Consider the following 24433-nt stretch of genomic DNA (forward strand, 5'->3'; position numbering starts at 1 on the left):
ATATCCAGAGTTTTTTGTTTTGTTTTTTTTTTGCTTTGCTTTTGTGCTTTTGCCTAATACTATGTTAAAAAGCTAATATTAGTCCCATACAATTAAAATATGGTCATATTGCTTTGCTTTAGCCATATGTCTTTTGCATTGCTTATAATTATAATTAGCATCTCCTGTACATTGTGGTATCATTCTCATTCTTGGAAGACCATCAGAATCCAGTTTTAGTATTTTGTTTAGACATGGTGTCATTCCATAACCAGAACCAGACTTAAGTAGAAACTGCTCTTTTTAGTAGTGCTAATCCACACTTTTTTTATTTGCTCAGTCAAAAAACAAAAAACAAAAAAAACCTTAGGCTATAAATGTAAATTTGTTCAATTGAGAGGACTGGATCTTTAAAACATACTATGGTATTTGCAGCCTTTGACTCACTCGATGTAGTTATTTTCCTAAGTGTTGTATTCTATGGAAATAGTTACATTCACAAAGGATGCTAATTAGACATGAAAATGCAGTTGCATGGGACAGAAAGCTTACTGAATGTCTGTTAACCAAATGGTTTCCATAAAGTACTGAAGTACACAATACAAGTGATCATCATTTGCCTCATTTATGATGAGCCACACAAATGACTCCTTACCTGTTGAGAAAGGAGGCTACACAACCCTGTCCTATTCTGTGTCTTCAAATCAGGTTGTGTAACCCAATTTGCTTATTACATTTTTATCACACTGATGAACTATTGCATTTTTTCCTGGACCAACTGGTGCTACAGCCATTGCAATGCTTCCTCTAATTGCTTCTGTTCAAATGAAAAGACCAGCATCCCAAACCCCTCACTGACATGAAAACAGATATAATCAAATCAATGAGTCACTCTATAGCTTGCCAAAGAAGAATCTTCTCAGATAAAGGCAAAATGGCAGGCAGGAAAAGGCTGTAGGGAGAACAGCTAGACTGATTCCAGTCTGAATACTAAAGTCAGTGACTTCTGATAACTACAGATAGCTAGAGAAGTCTATGGCCAGTTGCATATCCATACCCACCACAGAATTCATTTTGTAAAGAAAAATAAATAAATAAAAAACAGAATATCAAACAATCTAGTTTGCCACCTAAGTAGTTTTGCACTTGTGTTGACCAGAGGAGAAAGGGTTGTGAGGACAGTTTTTGCTTTGGAGAACAAGCGTTGCAGTACACCCACCACAGTAAATGCAAGGTCTAGATTTATTAAAACACTGGAGAAAGTCAACTACTTGAAGGATGTGGACACATGAAAATAACATCCATATAACATGTATAAGTGAAACGAGTGATCAGGATATGATAGGCTTTATTTCTCTGAGGCTCTTGATCTGGGAATTACAAAGGATTTCAAGACAATATATTCACCATGTAAGGACAACAGTGAGCAACATTTAAATGACGAAAAGAACAGACATACCCTATGAAGAGTATGCCAGAATCATACCACTGTCCAATTACAACCCTCCACCGAACTTGCATAAAGTTGTCAGTGAATACCAACAGAGTGATATTGATCAAAGATCAGTTCAAGTCAGCAAGATTTATAGTCATGGTAAGGTTCATCATCATCATGTAGTACTTGTGTGATGTAGTGAAAAGTGAATAGGACTAAGTGAGCGACTGATGAGATGGCACATGCACAGAACCTGTGTAATTAAAGAGTAAATTTAACCCATGACAAAACACATGCTCGGTTATGAGCATGTGTATTTAAGCCTGATGAATTGAGCAGTATAAAAAAAGGCATAGGCTAAAGTGCAGGTGGGTGGCGTTTGGCAAGTGTTTTAATAGGAGCTAACAGATACAGGAAAATAGGAGTGTTGCAGCGATAAGTGATTTGGGAGTTTTCTTTTTAAAGTGAGCAAATCCTGGGGCTGGTATGGAGTCGTGTTTTGCTTAAAGTGCTGGTGTAGTTGTTTTATATGCAACTTATGAGCAGGTTACATCCTGAATGAAAGGAGAGCAGTGTGAAAATTAAAAACATTTTAAGTGGGTAAGCACAATATCTGTAAATATAGAATAGGATGTAAGTTGATATGATGTTTAAATATGATTTGTTTTAATGTTTGTTGATTTGCACTTAATTTGTTATGATGTGGGATAATCTGTTTTGTATTTTGTGTGCAGGGAGCTGAGATTTTGTGATGTAGAATTTTATGGCAGTGTTTTGTTAGGTGTGGTGTGGAAATATTTTAAAGTTATCCTGAATTGTACACATGAAGTGATTTATGCACATGTGTGATGGTGACTACATTAAATGTGTAATGTTGAGCGGTAAGGAGGTGGACACATGTGCTGAGAGGAGCTAGATTTAATAGAGGCAAATCCAAAATCAGAGTCGTTAATATGGTCCAGGGTCACAGAGCCGACACGGAGAGTACGAGGAAACATTACAAAAAAACAAAACACGAAGGCTAACTAGGGAAGTAGGCTAGGAGCTAAGGCTAGTAAACACAAAGACTAAGACACATGAAGTACAAAGAAACAACCATCAAACATTCAAACATTAATTCAAACAATGAAACCATGAAACAGAGAAACAAACAAACAAGGAACAGCCACAACCGAGGCACACAACAGGGTTTAAATACATGAACTTGAAATGAGGGACAGGTGTACACAATTAAACAATGTGAGGACAAAATGAAACTATGGAACAAAGTTCAAGTTCAAGTTCAAAGAGGTTTTATTGTCATTTCAGCTATATACAAGTACACAACAAAAACGAGACAGAGTTCCAGGTCCAGGTGAGGTTCTCTGCTATGTGAACACCAAGGAACTTGATGTTCTTGACAATCTCCACACACTGCTAAACACGATAGGGAAAACACAGAACATGGAAGGGACTGATTGTGACAAAATGTCAATGAAGCCCTTCATGCTTGAAACACAAAACCAGATTTTACACTCAATGTATTTAATTCTATGGTTCTTAAATTGTATTAATAAACCTGAAATCTGCCTGGCCCTGGTGGTATTGCTTTTTAAAAAGGCCTAAGGTGGTACCTGTTACAGAAATTTGGTGTAGTCAGCAGGATCACTAATTCTCACCTACCACCAGTATCCAGTGGTATGTAGTGAGAGGTTGTTTTGGTAGTAGACATTCTGTAGTAATATAGTTAGGAAGAAAAAGGTGATAAGGACTTGAGGTGTAAATGGAGGGTCAAGAGTCCAACATGGCCTGTGGGGCGAGCAGTCAACAGTGTGGGGAGTCATCCAGCACAGCCTGTGGGGCGAGCAGTCAGCAGCGTGGGGAGTCATCCAGCACAGCCCAGGGGGAGAGCAGTCAGCGGAGTGGGGGGGGGGGTCATTGCTGTGGAAATTGGAGGAGCAGATGGAGGAGTTGCGCTGAAAATTGTCATTGGAACTGGCAGAAAAAGAGACACTAAGGGTTGAGAATGAAAGATTGCATGGAGAGGCAGTGAGGGGGGGAGAAAGAAGATTAGTGTATACTAAGTAGAAGAGGTGTAAGACATTTTCAGAGAACTCTTCCCTCTGTCTGTGATTTTTTTAGAGGAGATTGAGTTGGTGATAGCTCCCAAAAATTTTAGCATGTCTGAAGAAGCTGCTTTTATTTATGAACATTTAGATGGTAATGTTAAAGAAGAAATGTTTTTTGTACAGAGTACAGAGGGAAAAGATCCAGCTAAGATTAATTTGGGGATGAAAGATTGGTTGCTGTGTTAAAAAAAAATGTTTTTATGAACAAGAGCAGAAGGAGGAGGAATCATTTCGAGAATTTTCATATGCTGCAATGAGTTTATTGGAGGATATGATTTGCTGTAGACCTGGGGAAGTGTCTGATAAGGATAGTGTTTTGAGAGACCAATTTGCCATGTCAGTTCGAGATTCAGACCTTAGGCGGGAGTTAAAGAAAATAATCAGGCAGCATCCAGATACCTCTTTTTCCAGCCTGAGGAAAGAGGCCATGTTATGGGCAGAAGAGTGGAGGCCTGAATTGGGGAGAGAACAATATTTTTCTTGTCTTCTTTTCTTCAGTTTACAGAGTGCAGTCTAAAGGGGGTCCAGGATTGTGATAGTGAGAAGTGAGAAGGACAGTGAGAAGACTCTTGCAATACTGCAAGAGCAAATAAAGCACATTGCTCCATGGTTGCAGGAGTTACAGATGCAAAAGGCCCAGCCTTGGGTCTATAAGTGCAAGGAGTCTCATGCTGTATATGACCTCCAAGGTAGGCCCATACATTTCCACTGCCAACAAGCTGGTCACATTGCCCGAAATTGTCTTGTTCAAATTACAAATCAGCAGCACCTACAAGTAGTCGAGGGCTGTGGCCCACAGGTAGTAGAGCACTCACAAACAGTAGAGCAGGTCAGAAACTAACTCCCCCTGCTATGGGGAGTCAAACCTCAGGGCAGGAGAAAAAAGACTCAAATGATGTAAAGAACCCTGGAAATTTATGGCAGTTGGTGGGACAAAGTCCAGTGGTGAGTGTGAACATGGGTGGGGTTGATAAGGTGTTCAATGGTGAGCACAATCACAGAAAGTTCCTTTAAACAGCATTTTGAGCAAAAAGGTGTTGGGCTACTGTTAGACTTTAGCTGGCTGGTGATTAAGACAGCAAATGGTTTAGATCTACCATATTCGCGCTATTTAGAGGTTGATGTAATGATTATGGGAAATATGTTAAAAGGGATGGGAATTCTGGTGATGAAGGATGTGACTGACCCACAATTACAGGCAAGAAAACAGACTGTACCAGGGTTGATAGGAATGAATATTATTCAGCATTGCTACTAGGTACTAAGTCAACAGCAATTTGCATGAGCCCAGTTTCAACTAGAGCCAGCAGAGGCCAGGTGGAGACAAATTTTTGAACAAATGTGCACTGAGGAAAAGGGAGTTAGGGGAATGGTAAGGGTTGGTACTCAGGCAGTGAAAGTGTTTGCAGGTTTAGTACAGGTGATTGCTGCCACCTCATTTTGCGGTGTAAAAGGAAGAGAGTATCAAGTGATGGTAGAATGCTTGGCACATGGTCAGAGCTATCTACATCTGGGCATTGTGGTTTCACCCATCCCGACTACAGTTTGGGATAAGAGATTGCTGGTCCCGGTTATTAATGTGGGAGTGAGGGACGTGTGGTTGAGATCCTGATCAAGGTTGGGAACTGTGCAGATAGAGGAGGTCATTAGAAGACAACAGATTGTGGTGCACAAGTAGCAAGAAGGGGGACAGTCTGTAGTGCATGTGGATAAAATAACTGCTAGATGAAAAACTCTAACACCATATACCTACTTTGCTGGAGCGGTTGGAAAATTTGGCATTTGAATATTTGGATTGTGTATAACAACACCAGATATGATAGATAGTTGTTGTGTAAATATATAGTTGTTATGTAAATATATGTTGTGTTTTCTGCAGGGAAGAATGAGCTGGGCTCTACAGATTTGATCAAGCATGAAATATGCTTGAGTGATGAGGTTTTGGTATCCCAGCGCTATCGCAGACTTCCACTAAATCAGTATGAAGAAGTGAACAGAAGGTGATACCTGAGAGCTGTAGCCTGTACTCCTCCCCCATTGTAGTAGTGCAGAAGAAAGATGGAACTATCTGGATGTGTGAATACTACTGGCATTTAAATACCAAAACCTGTAAAGATGCATATTCCCTGCCCTAAATTGAGGAAAATTTAAATGCTTTGGATAGAGCCCAGTGGTTTACAACTATAGATTTAGCAATTGGCTACAATCAAGTGGCAGTGGCAGAGAAGGATAAAGCAAAGATGATTTCTTGTAACCGATTTGGCCTATATGAATGGAATGATATGCTATTTGGCCTTTCCAATAGCCCTGGAACCTTCCAACAGTTGTTGGAGAGGATAGTGGGAGATCCGAGATTTTGCTCATTGTTATTATATTTGGATGATATGGATATTTTTCAGAAATGGTTGTGGAACACTTACTTATGTTCAAATCTTTTGGACTGAAAATTAACCTGGCCAAATGTGTTTTTTTTCCAACAGCAGGTGAAATACACTCAGTGTACACTCAGTGTAATGCTGAGTGGAAAGGAGGCAGATGTGCAGAGAAGAGTGAGATTTATTAAGGGCAAATTCAAAATCACAGTCGTAGTCATAGTCCAGAGTCATATTACCAACACGAAGAGCACAGGGATACATGATCAACAAAAGCACACGAACACAAAGAGGGAAAACAGGCTATAACAGACTAACAAACATGAAGGTAAGGAGTAACACAAAGGAAAGGAGAAACACAAAGACTAGGAGCATCACGAAGGCTAGGAGTACAAATCTCACATCCATTCATTCACCCACAATGAACAGCAAACACACAGATAGTAAGACAGGGTTTAAATACATGAACTTAACAAGACCAGAAATGAGGGACAGGTGTGGGTAAACCAAATGAGGGACAGAGAAAACGAAACCATGGAACGGAACAAGCAGGAACCAAAGGAAAGCAGACATGCCAAGGAAACATGGAAACAGGGACGTCAGGGGGTTGGCCATTTGTGACACCAAACAACTGATCCAGGGAAGGTGGAAGCAGTGGCAGCATGGATGAAGCCTATTACTGTGATGGAACTGAGATCATTTCTGGGGTTTGCAAGCTACAATTGGAGGTTTGTGGAAGGTTTTGCACAAATTGCAGCCTCCCTAAATCAAGTAGTGAGCCAAGGTACTGTAAAGAGGGGAAAGAAGAAACTTCAAGGTAATCACTTGACCTTATCAGACCTTTGGAATGATAAATGTGCTGTCCCATTTGAACAGCTGAATAGGAAGTTGACAACCACTGGTGTTGGCATTTGCTGATTTTAATAAACATTTTTATTTGGAAATAGATGCAAGCCATGGTGTGTTGGGGGCTGTGTTGTCACAGGATGATGGAATGGGGAAGTGCCAGCCTGTGGCATATGCTAGCCTTGGATTGCGGGCGACAGAAAGAAACATGGACAACTATAATGCAATGAAATTAGAGTTCCTGGCATTAAAGTGCGCTGTGTCTGATATATTCAGGGACTACTTATTGGGGCAGAAATTTACTGTCTTCACCAATAATAAACCCTTGAGCCACCTTAAAAGAGCAAAGTTGGGAGCCATAGAGCAGAGGTGGGTGGCACAATTGGGAATGTTTGATTTTGTTATTGTTTATCACCTAGGAAATCAGAATGGAAATGCTTTGTCCAGGCAGCAAGGGGAATACAGTGACTCAGCTGAAGAGATACTGGAAGTGGCTACCAGGGAGTCTGCCATTCCAGCAGAAGTTAGATGGCTATAACTGGATTAAGCTACTGGTGAAGAGGTACTTGTGTCTTGTTTGCAGAGACTCCCTGAGTTTTCTCTGGTTCAGCGTCAGGCCCTTCAGAAATCGGACCCAGTAATAGGTCCATTTCTGGAGCTCTGAAGGAAAGAGGAGAAGCCTACTCGACTAGAGCAGTAGCAAATCACAGCAGTGGTACAAGAATTGGTGAGACAGTGGAATTCAGTGGTGGAAAATGTAAGTGTCCTGTACAGACAAATTACAGAGGCAGGTACAGGGACATTGAGGCAAATTGTACTACCACATCCTTCAACTTCCACATTGAAGGATGTGGTAATGGAACAGCTCCATTATTATCATGGGCATCAAGGAGTGGAACACACTTTTAAGATAGTGAGAGCCTGCTGCTACTGGCCAAATATGTATAAAGATGTGGAAAATTGGTGCCAAACATGTGAAAGGTGTTGTGTAGCAAAGGATGTGCACATTAAACCCAAGAACCCAATGGGAGTGGCGGAACCGTTGCAGGTGCTTGCAGTTAATTTCACCATACTTGAACCTTCACAGGATGGGAGAGAGAATGTGATGGTAATAATGTCTCCAAGTTTATTGTAGCAGTGGCAACAAGAATTCAAACAGCAGGGACTGTAGATTGAGTGTTGACCTGAGAATGGTTCCAAAAGTATGGCGTTCCACATTGGCTCCATTCTGATCAAGGGATATGGCATTAAAAGGAGTCATACCATGCCATACCATCCACAAAGAAATGGTCAGTGTGAGCATTGTAATAGAACAGTTCACAATCTTCTTCATACTCTGCCAGTGGAGAAAAAGAAACGATGGGCAGAATTCTTATCAGAGGTAATGTTCTGTTATAACACCACAGAGAATCAGAGTATAGGATTTTTTCTTGTTTGATAGAAATCCCCATCTTCCATTAGCTTTTATGTTGAGACTGGGGAAGGAGATAAGAAGTGCATCAATTACAGACTGGGTGACTGAGCATCAGAATGTTTTGCAACAAGCATATAACCTAACAAGAACTCAGTTGGTAAAGGAGTGAGATAAGGCAAGAGAACAAAGTGGCAATCCCTCTTATGCAAACACACTGGAACCAGGTCAGTTGGTCTATGTAAGGAATCAGCAAATGAGAGGCCGACACAAGATCCAGGATGTGTGGGAGAGACAACCATATAGGGTTGTGCACAGCTAGAGGGAGGGAATCCAGAGTATAAGGTGATACCAATAGATGATTCAAAGATAGCAAAATGGTTGCATCGTCATGAATTGCATCCAAGCAGACCGATGAGTACAGTATCTGGTATAAGGGCACCATTGGGAATGGAAGTAGATGTGTCAAGTATAGATATTTCCACTTCCAGTAGTGAGGATGAATGGGATAGTAATGTGGAATGGCCACATTTATTTACAAGCCCAATAAGGGAAAGGGGATCAGAAGGTGGGGTACCAACGGGACAGCAGGAAGAAGTAAGGGAACAGGAGGAAAGTCAACCCAGAGTAAGAAGAACAATGCGGTATTAGAGGTGGAATAATCCTCGGGACAAGGATTAGCTAAAGGGGGGAGGATGTGATGCAGTAAAAAGTGAATAGGACTAAGTGAGTGACTGATGAGAAGGTGCATGCACAGAATCCGTGTAACAAAGGAGGGGGGAAGTCCATCGGTTATGAATATGTACATTTAAGTGTGACAAATTGAGCAGTATAAAAATAGGCATAGGCTAAATGTGGGTGGATGGCGTTTGCTAAGTGTTTTAGTCGGTGCTAACAGACACAGGAAAAATAGCAGTGTTGCAGCGGTAAGCGATTCGGGAGTTTTCTTTTTAACATGACACAATCCCGGGGCTGGTATGGGGTCGTGTTTTGTTTAAAGTGCTGATATATTTGTTTTATATGCAAGTTAGAAGCAGGTTGCATCCTGAATGAAAGGAGAGCAGTGTGAAAATTAAAAACATTTTAAGCAGGTAAGCGCAATTTCTGTAAATATGGAATATGATGTAAGGTGATATGATGTTTAAATATTATATGTTTTAATGTTTGATGATTTGCACTTAATTTGTTATGAGGTGGGATAATCTGTTTTGTATTTTGTGTGTAGGGGGCTGAGTCACCTGCTATGAGTGTTTCCTGATTCTATGAGATTTTATGATATAGAATTAATGGCAGAGTGGTGTATATATAGTTTAAAGTTAAGATGAAGTGGTTTATGTACATGTGTAATGGTGACCACATTAAATGTCTTTGTGCTTGAAACTCAGAACCAGATTTTCCACTCATTGTGTTTAATTCTATGGTTCTTATATTGTATTAATAAACCTGAAGTCTGCCCTGGCACTGGTGGTGTTGCTTTTTAAAAAGACCTAAGGTGGTACCTGTTACCTTCCATGTTGGAAGGTGGAACATACCGAGCTTCATGATAAGATCTGTGATTTTTCAAGATAAGACCAAAGTTTGCTTGACAGGTAATGTTACTTGGAACAGTGCTAGGTGCTGCTTCTTCTGCCCTGTAAATGCTAACACCTACTATGTGATGATAAAGTACCTTCATCTGAATCTTAAGATATTAAAAGTTTACCTTTTTAACATCTAAACACATATAGGCCAATGTCTAGGCACCTCAGAAAGTTGTTATATCGGTTGCTTGAACAATTTGTTAAAATAAATTAAAATAAAGCCACCCAACTCCAATTGGATTCCATTCAACTGCAACATAAACATTACATACACACATGTTCCTTGTAATTAATTTGTTGACATTCTTATTCATGAAAAAGCTTTCATGGAAAATAAGTTTGGACACACACTACACAATTTTTAAAAATCCTAACAGATTTTAAAATTGAGAAAACTGATGTCAACTTCTCAGTTAGTGTAGTCAGATTTGTGACTATAAAAGGTGATCATAAATAATCCTACACATGTTTAGCTCACATTCAATGTGGAAAAAAAGGTGAAATTCCCCTGCCAGCTGGCACATTCTGGAAATACTAAACTAGACCTAAACTAAACTGATCTTGGATCAGTCCAGTTTCTGCCCAGATTGACCAGACTTTGATACGAGATTTTGCCTAGACAGTGATTGCATTTCAGTGTGCAATAATTCCCACACACTATCGAAAACAATAACAACAACAAAAGATAATTGGTGTCTACATTATGAAGAAAAGCAATGATATGCTTGCATTTAGTTCAAAATACCACACAATATAGTGCAATGCAACAACATAGATTGCTTTTAAGATGAAATGCATCAATTTCTGACATGAATTCAGCACTGAATCTTTGAAAAAGCTATTTATTTTATCAGTTCATCAAAGCAGAAACAAGCAATAACAGAAAAAATGTTATCTCTTTGGTGCGACACATTTCCGGCAAGTTGTAGTGAAAAGAAATATAATTTGTGCACTGCATTTCACTTTTTTTTCACTGTCATTATTGCATTATTGCATTATTTGCTGACACTGCTGTCCAGTATTTCTCTGGTCTTCTCCACACAGACTAATGGACTTAATGTGCATGTTCCTGAGTAAGTCCACAGGGCTGAAGGGCTGTTTAATTCTGGCTTCATCTTGTCCATAACGGGCTAATGCACACTTTTTGCAAACTTCCAGAGCATCCGCTCACAATGCCAACTTCCTTTGCCTTGTTTACAAGATTTTCTTGTTGAATTACCTGAACACATAAATGAAATGACATAAATGAAAGAGGAATGAATTAGATCAAACATTTTAATTTAAATTTATTTAGCATATGCTAGGTATGATGTGTTGAAATGTACTTTTTTAAAGTATAACTTCTGGTCCACTGGTTATGACAATTTATTGAAATAAATTGCATATCAGTCCAGGCACTTCCAAGTGTAAGCTTCGGATATCAAAGTTCATCTTGAGATGAGCTGAAGTCCCAAAGCTTGCACTTTTTATATGTTTGCAGTCCTGCAGCCTCGTGGATCTGCTGTGATGTTGACCAGTTTAGTAAACATCACAGAATATAAGTTTGCTTTCCAAAGTCTGTGTAACGTGGAACCATCATGAGGCAGATGCATACACTGAGAAGAGCAAGATTTATTAAGGGCAAATCCATAATCAGAGCCATTAGAACAGTCCAGGGTCAGTGAGTAAACACATAGCATCCGGGAATGCATCTTAAACAAACAAACAAAAGCACACAATGACAAAAAATGGGAGCAGGCTATAACAATGATACAAGTAATAATAAGAACAATTAACTAACACTAGAGATCACAAAACAGGCAGAGGCCAGGAATCACACAGAGGCTAGGATTTAACACAATGCTAAGAACCACAAACAAGGCAAGGATTACAAACAGCAGCTAGTATTAACACAAGAACACTGGAATTAATGACCAGCAAACACAAAGGCAACAAGGCAGGGTTTACATACACAGGGTATTGAGGACTAACAATGCACAAGTGATACAAATGAGGTGAAAACCAAAACAAGGACTGGAACAAGAATGAAAAAATTAACCAATGACAAAAGACAGGGAAACCATGACAATAGGACACTAGGGAGTGGCCAATCATGACAGTGAGACAGGAGTCCATTTGTCCGATATTCAGATTCAGCATTTATCTTTTCTCAAACCTAAACAAAGATTTTGGCTATACGAATGTTAAAGTAACAGTGTGTATCATTGTTATGAGATTATTCAATTATAGACCTATTCCCTGCAAATTAGAAAAGTTTGAGTAAGGCTTCTAGGCACACATTTGTAAGCTATCACAGACTTCATCTTAAGCATTTTTTGCTGTTAAAACAAGAAATGTATTTGAACTGAAAACAGAAAAAAGTTTATTTACGCTTTCAATGTACCCATTTTTGAGGAGGTAAGGGTTCACAGCAGGACAATTAGTTTAACTGAAGAATCATTGCTTTTGAACTTGGAATGCCACATGTAGAACAATGTTAGTGCTTATACATCTATGAGGAAGGGGTTAATCATTTATTTCAAAGCAATTGATTCTAAAAGTCCATAGAAGCAGGAGGTAGACTGGCATGAATGTAGAACTCCATGTTGTTAGATGTACTTTAGATTTATAGTCCTGCGACAAATTCACCAGAGTTCTTTGCTTCAGTCAGGATTTATTTAGTGATAAATGGGAGTGAAGTACCACACCTATCCCTACATAAGTCACAAAGCTCCTCCTGATGAAGCTTTTCCCTAAATGCAAAAGACTTTAAAGGAAGTAGAACTGGATGACAAGGTCACACATGATATGTGGTGATTCTTTAGCCCTGGAGAGAGAGTGTCCTCTTTTCTCAATTCCTAAATGTCTTACTCATGAATAGGTTGCCTAATTAATTCTAAACATATTATTCAAACATCTGAGAATCTGTCTATAGGTAATAATGTTGTTTGACCCAGTGAAAATGACACCTCATTTAGGTTGAAGTAAGGGGAGTCACACAACACATTGCAACATGAATACCCTTTTGCCTCAGAGAGAGCAATCTAGTGCTTTTGTTGCAAAGGAAACATCTCCATACTGGGATGGGTGCACAAATAATGGGGGCACAACTGCTTTGGCCACAGAGTGGGAGACATTCAAATCTTGTCTGAAGAGATATTTAGTTCATCATTCTTTGAATATATGGACAAATGGATATCATGGATAGATGGATAGATGCATGGATGTATAGACAGATAAATAGCTTGATGGATGTATTTTATTGATGTTTCAAGGTAAATCTGTGCACTGTGGCAGCAAATGTTGAACACAGAGTGCAGGCATTATAGACATACACATAATTACACATAATTGCTGACACAAATAGTGCAAAGATGCCAGTGTAAACATTCATAAAGTGGCAAAATAACCAGGGTGGAAAACAAATAGAACACAGTTTGAATTAAATGGTGTGCATATAAACATCAGTCAAGGTGATAAAACAGCAGACAGAGCAAAGATGAGAAAAGAAATAAACAAATTAAACAGTAATTGGGCAATGTTCCATAAATGAATATGGTTATTTATGGATGGACAATGTCAATGTCTTCCTCAAGTCCAACAACAATCCAAAGTATTAAATCTGGAGAGAAAAAAAGCCCAGATGGACTGCTTTTAAGTGAACTGTTTAGATATTTTTGATTCCAATACTTTTTTTTTTCAATGTTTCACCATGTTAGAAGAAGGTTATCTTCTGGTCTATAATTAGCATTTATTACCTGTATATACCTTGGTACTCAAAATTGGTAGGGCTATGTGTAAGAGCTATTTGTGCAATTGCTGAGTGCAGAAGTTATTATCCTAGCTAAGGTGCTCCAGGTTTACTTACTACAAACCATTCATACGAAGGCTTCATTAAGCATAATACCTCTGATAATGTATGCAGTCTACTGCCTTTTATGTGGCAGATCATATACCTATGAACTGTCATATACCCACTAAGGCATTTTTTTCATTGACGCAGAGAAAGTATTCAATAATGTAAAATGGCATTATATCTCCAGAACCTTGAAAAGATTCGAATTTCATTTAAGGTGCTAAATTGCTATAAACAGACCTTTATTCATGACTAATAGAAAATGATCTGTATCACATACCCTTTCAGAGGACAAGACAAGGTTATCCCCTTTTCCCTCTCATTTTCACTTTGTTATAGAGCCCTTCACCATAGCAATTAGGCAGAATGCTAATATTGCAGAGCAGTTAAGACTGCTGGGAACAAAAGGCATAAACTGATATTGTATATGAAATTATTCCTGTCCACAAATCTTGTAGTTTGGTAAATATTGCACTCAGGGCTTCCACACCTTGGAGACAAACTCTAGGCTTGGATAACATTACAAAAATAAATCTTATGCAGAATCCTAATGCAGAAGACTGTGAGTTTTCTGCTAGCTGTATAAGCTGGCTCTCACATTGGTAGGGGAGAGCAGATTCAGTAAAGCTGTGAATGATTGGCGTGGGGGGATGTTAGTTGTACAATTCTGATTGGTGCCAGTGAATATGGAGGCTTTGGCTTTCCAAAATAGGACTGGGATCAGTTTGGCTTTCCCAATAGAACAATTCTCCCAGTCTTACAGACCATTGGATCTGGCCCCATCGTGTACCCTAATTGAGAGGGGACTTGCTGAGCCTAACTTGATTCAGGCCTTTATTACACAGACAGATGGATCCCCTTCAGGAACCCTTTGCTAGGGAAACATAATGGCATTGGAGTATTTGGTTGTCTTGTGGAAAAAAACAAAAATTGGAAATAATACAGTAAATCTAAAAAAATAACCTATTTATAAACCTATTTACAACATATTTATTAAGTTTGGGCTTCTCAGGAATTATTATTAAAATCTGGGCATACAGTTGTAGTTCATAATGTTGCCACCACTGTTGGGGCACATCCAGAGATGCAATCTTATTTCCTATTTCCAGTCTTTGATGGTCACCTGGGACAGTTCATAGGAGGAATGCTGGATCAAGCATCTTTTCTGGTACCCTTGAGTGAAAAATTAAGGAGTGCTGTGTTGAAAATACTTCTCACTGGTTTGTACTGTGCAGTAGACAATTTTATGCAAGGGACTGACCCCCCCCCCCCCCCCTTCCAAAAAAATTTGAATGACTCCTCGGTTTTAGCTGTTTCATATGCCCATTATTTTTCTCTTTACATTTTGCATCCCCATAAATGATCAAGCACAATAAATGGATGGAGATATTGATTTTGGCCAGTGCGTGTCAAACAGTGTTTGGTGACTCATAGGCTGCTGTTTAAAATTGTTAGAAAGAGTTGCTATGTCACAGCAGTACTGTGGGTTGTCAGGTTTTAGTTCAGGTTCATGCAGCCAGACTGTTTAGAGATTTTGAACTGAGCTATGTCTGACTCATTGTGCATCTCCAAGCATACATGTCAACCCTTTTCTCCCTGCTTCTCTGTGCCTCTCTCTTTTCTTCACTTGCTACCTCTCACTGTCTGTCTTTATCTATATGCATCCATTTTCCCTATTTTGGTTTCTCTCTACCCCACTGTCTTTCTATCACAAAAAGAAATATGCAAAACCACATACTTTTAAGTATAGCTCCTCTGACACAACAAATGCCTGTGCACAATTCAGCTTGATAGATGCAGAAAATTACTCTGCAGATTTCAGTTTGACAGATAAAGCAGTTGCAGTTTTTACGATTAGTCCCTCCCAGCTTCCGTGTTCTATGTTTTCCCTGTGTATTGGTGAATGTTTTTGAAAGCCCATGCATGCATGTATTTAAGTTTGTATTCCATGTCTTTGTGTTTATCCTAGCCTTCATGTTTCCTAGCCTTTGTTATAGCCTGCTTCCCCTGTTTGCCTTCGTGTGTTTTGTTTGTTTGATCATGTATCCCCATAATCTCCATATTGGCTCTATGACCCTGGGCTGCTACAACGACTCAGATTTTGGATTTGCCCCTAATAAATCTCGCTCTTCTCCGCACATGCGTCCGCCTCCTCACTGCTCACCATTACAGAGTAAACAGCCTAACAAGGATGCAGCGAGAGAGCGAGACTCTGGTAGGTAGTTGTACCGCTGGGACGAAACTCCGGCTGTTTCTACATAGTCCGATTTTGTTACATCTAAGCGCCACCAAACCAGAGACTGCAAATCTCCTGGTGCTGTGGGTACACGGGCATGTTGTCGTTCCCGGAAAAATCAGCATCACGTTTATTTTTGATGACGACGAGATCCCAGGTAAGCGCCAAGAGTCTATCCATCTTGACCAACGCTGCTGGGGGGAGCAGCCTGCAGCGCAAGACATGAGTAGGCGGAGTGAATGCACAGAAAATCCATGGCTAGGCACTCGATGTGCACTAAAGTGCAACTGCGAGCTCCCTATTGCTCGTGTGAACCTTGGGAGCTGCCGAGAAGGTTCTGTGTCTGTGTGTTCCTCCAGGGTCACCCCACCAGTGCCTGTGGCTATCCCGCAAGCCACCCAGCCTGTTCATGTTCCTAGCATGAGAGACGCCACCCATCCTGATCCAGTTCCTGTTCCCGGCATGAGAGACGCTGCCCGTCCTGATCCAGTTCCTGTTCCCGGAATAGTGGATGCCAGGTCTGTTCCTGTGGCCAAGCATCTGGACCCCCTGGACCCGCCGCCGCTAAATGCCGCAGCCACGCCCCTGGACCCGCCAGTTCCTGTTCGTGGAGTGGAAGAAGCCACTCTGCAAGTCCCTGTGCCTCATGCCAGGCCTGTCTCATGCCCCAAATGACTGCCACTGCCATTTCACCAGTCTCCTCTGTGTCCGCAGACCTGCCTCCTTATTCACAGGCTTCATGTTCCCTGCACATCCCATCTCGGCCTGTGTCTCCATTGTTGCCTGCTCCTACTGCCCCGTTGTTTTTGACTTCTCCGTTGCCAGGATTTGTTTTTTCTCCTGTTGTGTTGGCTGTCCCTGTGCCCATTTCTGTGCCCATTCCGGTTCCTGTGTCTCCATTTGGTTCTGTCCCTGTGCCCATCAATGTGCCTGTTCCGGTGCCCATGTCCATTTTTGTTCCTGTCCCTTTGTCCCTGGCCTGGTCTATTTTGCATTTTTGTACACCTCGTCCTCCCTCCCGCCACTTTTGTCGTCAGCAGCCTGTTTCTGTTGTGTGTTCTGTTCCTGCTTTTACATCTTTTATGTTTCCTTCTATTCCTTCAGTTTCTGTGTCCATTCACATCTTTGCTCCTCGTTCTTGTCCTGTTTGGTCTTCTCCTGTTGCCTCAGTTTCTGTGTCTGCAACTGTGTCTGCTTCTGTTTCAACACCTGTTCCTTGTCATGCCCTTTGTTTGGCTCCTGTTTCTGCTGCTCCTGTGTCTCGTCTGGGTCCTGTCCCTGCTTCTCGTCTTGCCCGTTCTGTTCCTGTTGTTGTCTCGTCCTAGTCTTGTTTTGTTTTTTGGTTTTGGTGGTTCCTGTTTGTGTGCACCCCGTTGTTGCATGCTTTGGGGTGGGGTACTGTTACAATTAGTCCCTCCCAGGTTCCGTGTTCTGTGTTTTCCCTGTCTTGTACATTTTAGTTCCATGCCATAGTTTCATTTTCTCCACCCCTCGTTTGATTGCTTACACCTGTCCCTTGTTTCTACCTTGTTAAGTTCATGAATTTAAACCCTGTCATGTTCCCTGTGTCTTGGCTGTTCATTGTGTTTACATCATTGCATTTATGTGTTTATGTGTTTGGTGAATGTTTTTGAAGGCCCGTGCATGCATGTATTTAAGTTTGTGCGCTGTGCCTTTGTGTTTATCCTAGTCTTCATGTTTCCTAGCCTTTGTTATAGCTTGCTTCCCCTTTCTGCCTTCGTGTGTTTTGTTTGTTTGATTATGTATCCCAATAATGTCCATATTGGCTCTATGACCCTGGTCTGCTACAACGACTCGGATTTTGGATTTGCCACTAATAAATCTCGCTCTTCTGCGTATACACGTCTGCCTCCTCACCGTTCACCATTACAGCTATTCAATATTTTTTCACATACACAGAACAGTTATAGTTCTAACATATTTTTGCCATCATTGCTTTAACTACATCGTTGAAAATAAAATGCATTATTTGAATTCAGAAGGGACTAGTATTATTTACTGGATCTCATCCATAATCATTTACCTATATCTCAATTGAACATTAAGGAAAGACATTATTAACAGTATTGCACATAATGTGCCCAAGCAATAATAGCCACAAAATATAAAGAGAATGTTTAAGGTCTTGCCAGTGAGAGTAATCAGACACAAAATTCCTCCAAAGATCAGTTTCAGTCTTACATCCTCAGGCCATCTTATGAACAAGGCATACCAGGGATGACAAGCCACATACAATATGAGTGACAAAGGAGAGCATGCATTTAAAATTGCACTTCTGGCTTTGATGTATAACTTACAATTGTAGGGCCAAGCTTGTTTTAAAAAATGATGAAATGTCAATGTGTTATGACCAATTCCTCCTCCTGGCCAAAACACAATGAAGATGAATTAAGCGGAGTTTAATGCACATGCCGCAGATGTCTGCCTCTGTGAGCAATTAATCTGAACTGCCAGCTTGTGGAGGAGTCTGCTGGGTCTTTGTAGCTGGTTCACAATTATTGGAGACAGTGGATCATCATATGGCACCACTGTGACTACAAACATGAATACATGTGATAGACTGGGTAAACAGCCAGGGAGACTGTGTGTCCTATTGTTAGTAATGGTTTGAAAGCTGTGTTTAGTCAACTGTCTACCAGTTAGTCACTGAAACCAGTGATGTGTACTGTGCTTCCTATGTACATGTTCCACCCTGAGGCCTGAGCCTTTATTTACTGCTTTCTTGAAGAATTATTTTGTCTCTTACCATGGGGTCCTAATTGTGGCCTAGTGTGAAATGTGAAAAAAATAAACAAAATTACAATCAAGGCTAGCTTGGCTGTAGAGAATCTGCCTTTGGTGGTGGGACAGCATAATCAATTGTTAGATCCATGAAGTAACTAGCTAAACCCAAATGTGAAAGGGATTATCTAAATTTTTTGGCATAGTTAACATTGTCCATAAATAAATTGTAACGGAACGCTCATCACTAACGAGTCACGTGATTTGACCCGCCACGTGCAGTGGGAGGATCTTCGTTTGTAACCACGCCTGCACACACCTGCACCTTGTTTGTCTTTGTGTATTTAAACCCGCGTCAGCGTTTGCAGTGTTGTTGGTCATTGTTGATGTAGCGTGTTGTTTGTGAGTTAATATCTAAATGTAACATTTGTAACCATGTTTGTCTAGCTCGTGTTAATGTTAAAAACCATTAGTGTTGTGTGTCTATGTTCACTGTTTGTGTTACACGGGAGTGCCACTATAGTCTTTCTTTTTTATGTAAATAAATGTTTGTCCACGTAGAGAGAGTCTGTGCGTCCTGTTCCATGCCCTTTGGCACTCTGGCCACACGTTACATAAATGTCTCAAGCCATGTAACAATACTACATGCCATTTATTACACCTTAATACTGAGTAACAATGTGTATATAAAGCAGGACTCTATACTTTCTCTGAATGTATGGATGCTGTATTCCATAGTGTGGTATTATTCAGTGAGAAGCAATTAGTACAATTAGTAGCTCAAGTCAGTGTCTGCACAGTAAACAATTAAACCTAGCAGGAGAGTCCATGGCAGTGATGAGGCTCTACTCAATAGTCTTCATGGCACTCATAAGCAATTTTTTCATCTCTTAGGTAGGGTTAAGTGGAGCATGAGAGTAGATGGAACATTCAAGTGTGTCAGTCCGGTACAGAAGGAGGTTCCATTGTGGTCAGGCTTGTGTGAAGGGCAGGTGAGCAGGAATTCTCCTTCAGGGTCAAACTTGCATCAGCATCAGAAAAGATAAGAGAGGCCATTGTACAGCTCAGCATAGAAAAAGCTAGCTCTATCTGGAATGCACTGGACAATTATATATAATTAACAGAGTGCAACAGAACCAGCTTCAACAGATTAGATAAAATGGGAGAGCCAGAAGGGAACACAGGTATGAGGGCTCCCTGAAACATTAGCACTCCTCTGCTAAAAATGCTTGAAAATGCTTTTCCCCTGCTGTAACTTTCATAATTCTAGGTGCTAATAGATAACTAACACCTTTTGATCCAAGTAGGAAATATGTTAAGAAATATGTTCACTTAGGTAGAGATTTTTTATGTCAGTAAATTAATTTAGTTATCAGTACATAATTTGACAGGCAAGGACTGAAAAAGGATATTAGCTGCAGTGGCGGACTTTCCACATGGCATTTGTTTTGTGTTTGTTCTGTCAGCGTGTCCTCACATGCTATTTGTTTACACGCCCCTTCCACATGTTGCCACACCCCTCTTGTTAGCTTCCTCCCCGCTTCGCATGTTTTGTTCTGCTCTCTGGGGTCAAGAATAGGCTTCTTGATAATATGCTTGATTACTGCTTCCTTTTGGAATGATTTTTTGGAATGTAGTCAAGACTGAAAAAGTTTGCAGTTGTTTAGATAGGAATAATTATTTCTAGTAGATTTCTTTTTAAGTTTCATCACAGAAATTGGATTGAGGAGGCAAGTAGCCGATTTAGTTCTGTATGCTGAAGTAGAGTGAAAACCAATCCTCTATGCAATAACTACACTGGGATCAGTCTTCAGTAACTACACCGGGATCAGTCTTTTCATAGTTTTTGTAAGGTTGTCGGTGTTAAATGGGCTGTTTCAATTTTTATCGAATAGTTTCAATTATTGCTATTATTACTGCTGAAAAAGTTCATGAAATCATTAATGCTGCAGGCTGCTGGTATCTGACATTCAGTGGCTGACTGGCTTTTAGTTAGTTTAGATATTGTATTGAGTAGTATTGCATAATTTTTTTTTTCTGTTTTCAGTGAAAAATGAAAGATATGTTGAATGTGCTGTAGTAACGACCCTTCTGTAGTGTATAAGGCTAACCTTGCAAGCAGACTGCAATATACAATTTACATTCTAGCTTTCTATGGGCCTGTTTTTGTAGGCCTGTATGGTCAATGTACCAAGGGAATATCTCGATACGGCCCCATCCTCCCAGATGTCTTCCTGTGTGTGTGTGTGTGTGTGTGAAAGAGAGAGTGTTCATTTGTATGGCCACACCCTACTTATGTATCACACCTGTTCGTTTTCAGTCATTACTGTGCGTGTGTAACAAGATAGTGGGGGGAGATCAAACAGAGGGCAATTCAGGTAGTAGTTATGCAAATGATGAGGATTTATTTTCCCAAAAGGTCCAGTGACAGGGGCATGATGCCATAAGCAGACACAAATAAATTAAATTCTAAAAACTACCAAAGAAAAAAAAAGAAATTCAGTTGTCGACAACAACAACAACAAAAAAACTAAATAAAGGTAACTTAACATGCATTCCAATTATGGCATTCAATCAATGCGTATCTCTTCTACCTCCCATCGCCAATCCTTATATATAGTCTTCGCCCCTTAGGCCGGACCATTCTAGGTATATAAATTATTAAATTAAATTAATATTTCTGCCCTATGGTTCAAAATAAAGGCTATTATTTAAAACATTTTCCAGTTATCCCAAAATTTCCTTATTAAAATAAATATATACATATCCAAACACAGAGCCATTAATCAAGATTTTATCTTCCCCCTTTCTACTTGGAAAATTACCTGCTCCAATAACATGAACCAAAGACTATAAATCCCCTCAGTTCTGGGCACGAATCTTTTGACTCATCACCCTTACAACTGCTGAACAAAACAGGTAGGTATACCCTATATATATATATATATATATATATATATATATATATATATATATATATATATATATATATATATATATATATATATATATATATATATATATATACACAGATATACATTAACTTTAGCAATTATCTACAGAGTCAGTTGGCCACCCTGAACAATGTAAGACAATTACAATTATCATTCTTTCACATACCTCGGCAAGTTTGTTCCATCTAGCGGAGATAGCGGAGTAGTTGGAATAAAAGTCTTTCACCCATAGGTGTTATCACTCTACTGTTTGGCAACATGGAACAGGCTGGCAGCATGTATTTAAGGTCTTGTTTAATCGTTGGTGTTTGTCGTGATTGACCTCACATTAGCCTATGCACTACATTGTCTTTGTTGTGTCTGTCAATAAACGTCATTGTGTTTTACATGGCTCATCTTTGCATTCTGCCAAGCCTCCTCGTGTCACAGGAAACAACAAGTCTGTCTATTAAAGAGCTATGTGTATTGCTGTGATACTTTAGTTTCAAATTTTAATTCTCACCCCAAGAACATTTTTTTCACATTCTGCTTTATTATGACAATTTTTTAAATTTATTTTAATTTCTCTTTTATCTTCTTTGTCCTTTTGTTTTTCTGGCCATTTTATTGCAACATAATGAAAACAGTGACGGTCTTAAAAATAGCCTTATACGAAATAGGAAGCAACTTCTGTGTGCCGGTTGTTATGTCAGAGGTGTGAAGGGATATTACTTCTTCCCTCTGCTGGTATGCCATAGACACCAGAGCAGGGTCCACATCATACTTCAAGAATGAAAGGAGATGGGTGTTATTGTCACCCGAGGCAGCGCGCGTAGGTGAGACTCATTGGTGGTTGTGACAAGCAGGGTCAGGAGTTCGGACATGTGCCATGGCCCTGCTGTGGAGACTGACATAGGCAAAGAAAACACTCAAGGTCTTGCCCACTTCTGTCAGCTGTCAGCCCCAAGGTTTGTCTGCTCTCATGTCTCTCTTTTGACAGCATTGCCCTGAGTGTAATGTGTTCAGGTCTGCCAGAATGACAATAAAGTGTACAGGCACATCTTAATTGAATTTTTTTTCCCACTAATGGTTTGCCATGGTATTTGGCCATTGACTAAGTTTTTGTTAGAATGCAATGGAGTGTTGCATTTAATTAGTGCAAAACCATCATTTAGAGCTACATAACGTGCTGGTGCATGGATGCACTTAAAGCTGAACACTGGTCTGACATATGTTCGGTTTTCCCAAAGCTTCCTTAATTAAACTAAGATGAAATGGCAACAAGGACTAATGTGCATGTGAGAGGGTCATTTGGAGATCATGGATGCACAGATTAATTTCTCTCTGCCACACCCTAAAGCCTAGTTACTGACCAGAAACAGAGACTTTCAAATGGGGGTACCTCCCTCCTTCCGCAACCTTGGGGGATGCCTTGAGAAATTGAAAGGTGGCAATAGCTATTCTGTAGCCATGATAATTGCAGTCAGTCAGCCATTGAATAGATCAGAGGGTAGAGCAGAGGCTGTGTTATCAGCTCCTGAGCAGCCACTGATTGTTGCAGGGAGTCATGGAGTCCTGGGAGACTAATGGGAGAGCACTGAGACTACAGAGGGATTACTAAGTTCTTACTCTGTTGGCACCAAGGACATTTGCCAATAACAACTTTATCAGCCTTCTGCATATGCCCAGTGTGCACCTTTAGCTAGGCATCAAAAATTAAAGGATAGACTTACGATTTCAACATGGCTGGGATTTTAAAGAATAGATTATCTGTAAAGATTTAGTGTGGAGTATTGTAATGCTTTGCTTCAAATATAACCCACACTCCAAACCAGATGGTAGAGGGCTTTCTGGAAGTGAAATAAATAGGTGAGACATGTAGCTCATGGTGTAGATGCTAAATAGTGATCCAAACACTCGCTGACAGTGTTCCAACTAGTTTGTTTATTAGCTACGTGTTAAGCCAGGTCTCATGGTCTCAACTGGAACTAGTCCAAAACACCATGGTTGTGTTACTTCCAAAACAGAGAATAAACAAAAGATTAGGATGCAGTGGCCTTTGCTCTGTTACAGCACAAACTCTCTCTCTTCTGTTAAACACACTCCTTTTAAAGACACAGTGCATCTTTTTGGCTTACAGTGTGTATTCTTGCCAGAAAGAGCCACTGATTGTGTATGAAAGATATGTAATGTACAGTTCTGCTGTCCATACAGCTGCATTGATAGTTACAAAAAGTAACTGTGTAGATATTCTGATGACTACCCTGTGTACCCACTCAATGTCTAATTAATTTTCACAGATTTGGGAGCTTAGAGGCCCCAATGATGATTAACCTTCAGCAAGGTTAAGGGGAGGAGGGGTGGGAGGGAAGAGAGAGAGGTGTACATGAGCTTGGCTAAACCAGCTAAAATGTCAGTTTATATCTTTTGTTGTCTTCTTTTTATCCCATTAGCACTAATGAGCCCATAGATCTCAGTGGGATTCAGCCTTCACAGCTTTTAAAGAACTCTTACTGCTGCATTTCACAACCTGCAAACTCTTAGATTTTCCTGAGTGATATAAATTGAATACAGAATCAGCTCCCCAGATGCTTTTAAGGTGTTGCACCTGGTAGCATTTTCTGTTCATTTATTTCTTTAATGATGTGGCTTGTTTGCACTAACTTTATTCTTCTTAAAGCTTACAATCAAGAAGGACTGCCATAGTCACCCAGCAGAGTGGTGACATGGATCATCCAGTATTTTAATTAAGCAGAACTTGTTCTCTACTTTGCCTCTTGTCTCCAGAGGACTGTAACATGATTGTTCACCCAAGAACCACACAAAATCCTCTCTGTGTGCTTTCTAAAGGAATTTCCAGTTTACAAGAATTCAGTGGTGTGACCTTGTTATTTGCTTTAAAACTAAAGGGGTTGGAAATATTACCTTAGCCCTCCTATACTGACAGATCTAGAAG

The sequence above is a fragment of the Electrophorus electricus genome, chromosome 16, assembly GCF_041902795.1.
Source record: "Electrophorus electricus isolate QZ-2024a chromosome 16, ASM4190279v1, whole genome shotgun sequence".
Lineage (NCBI taxonomy): Eukaryota > Metazoa > Chordata > Actinopteri > Gymnotiformes > Gymnotidae > Electrophorus > Electrophorus electricus.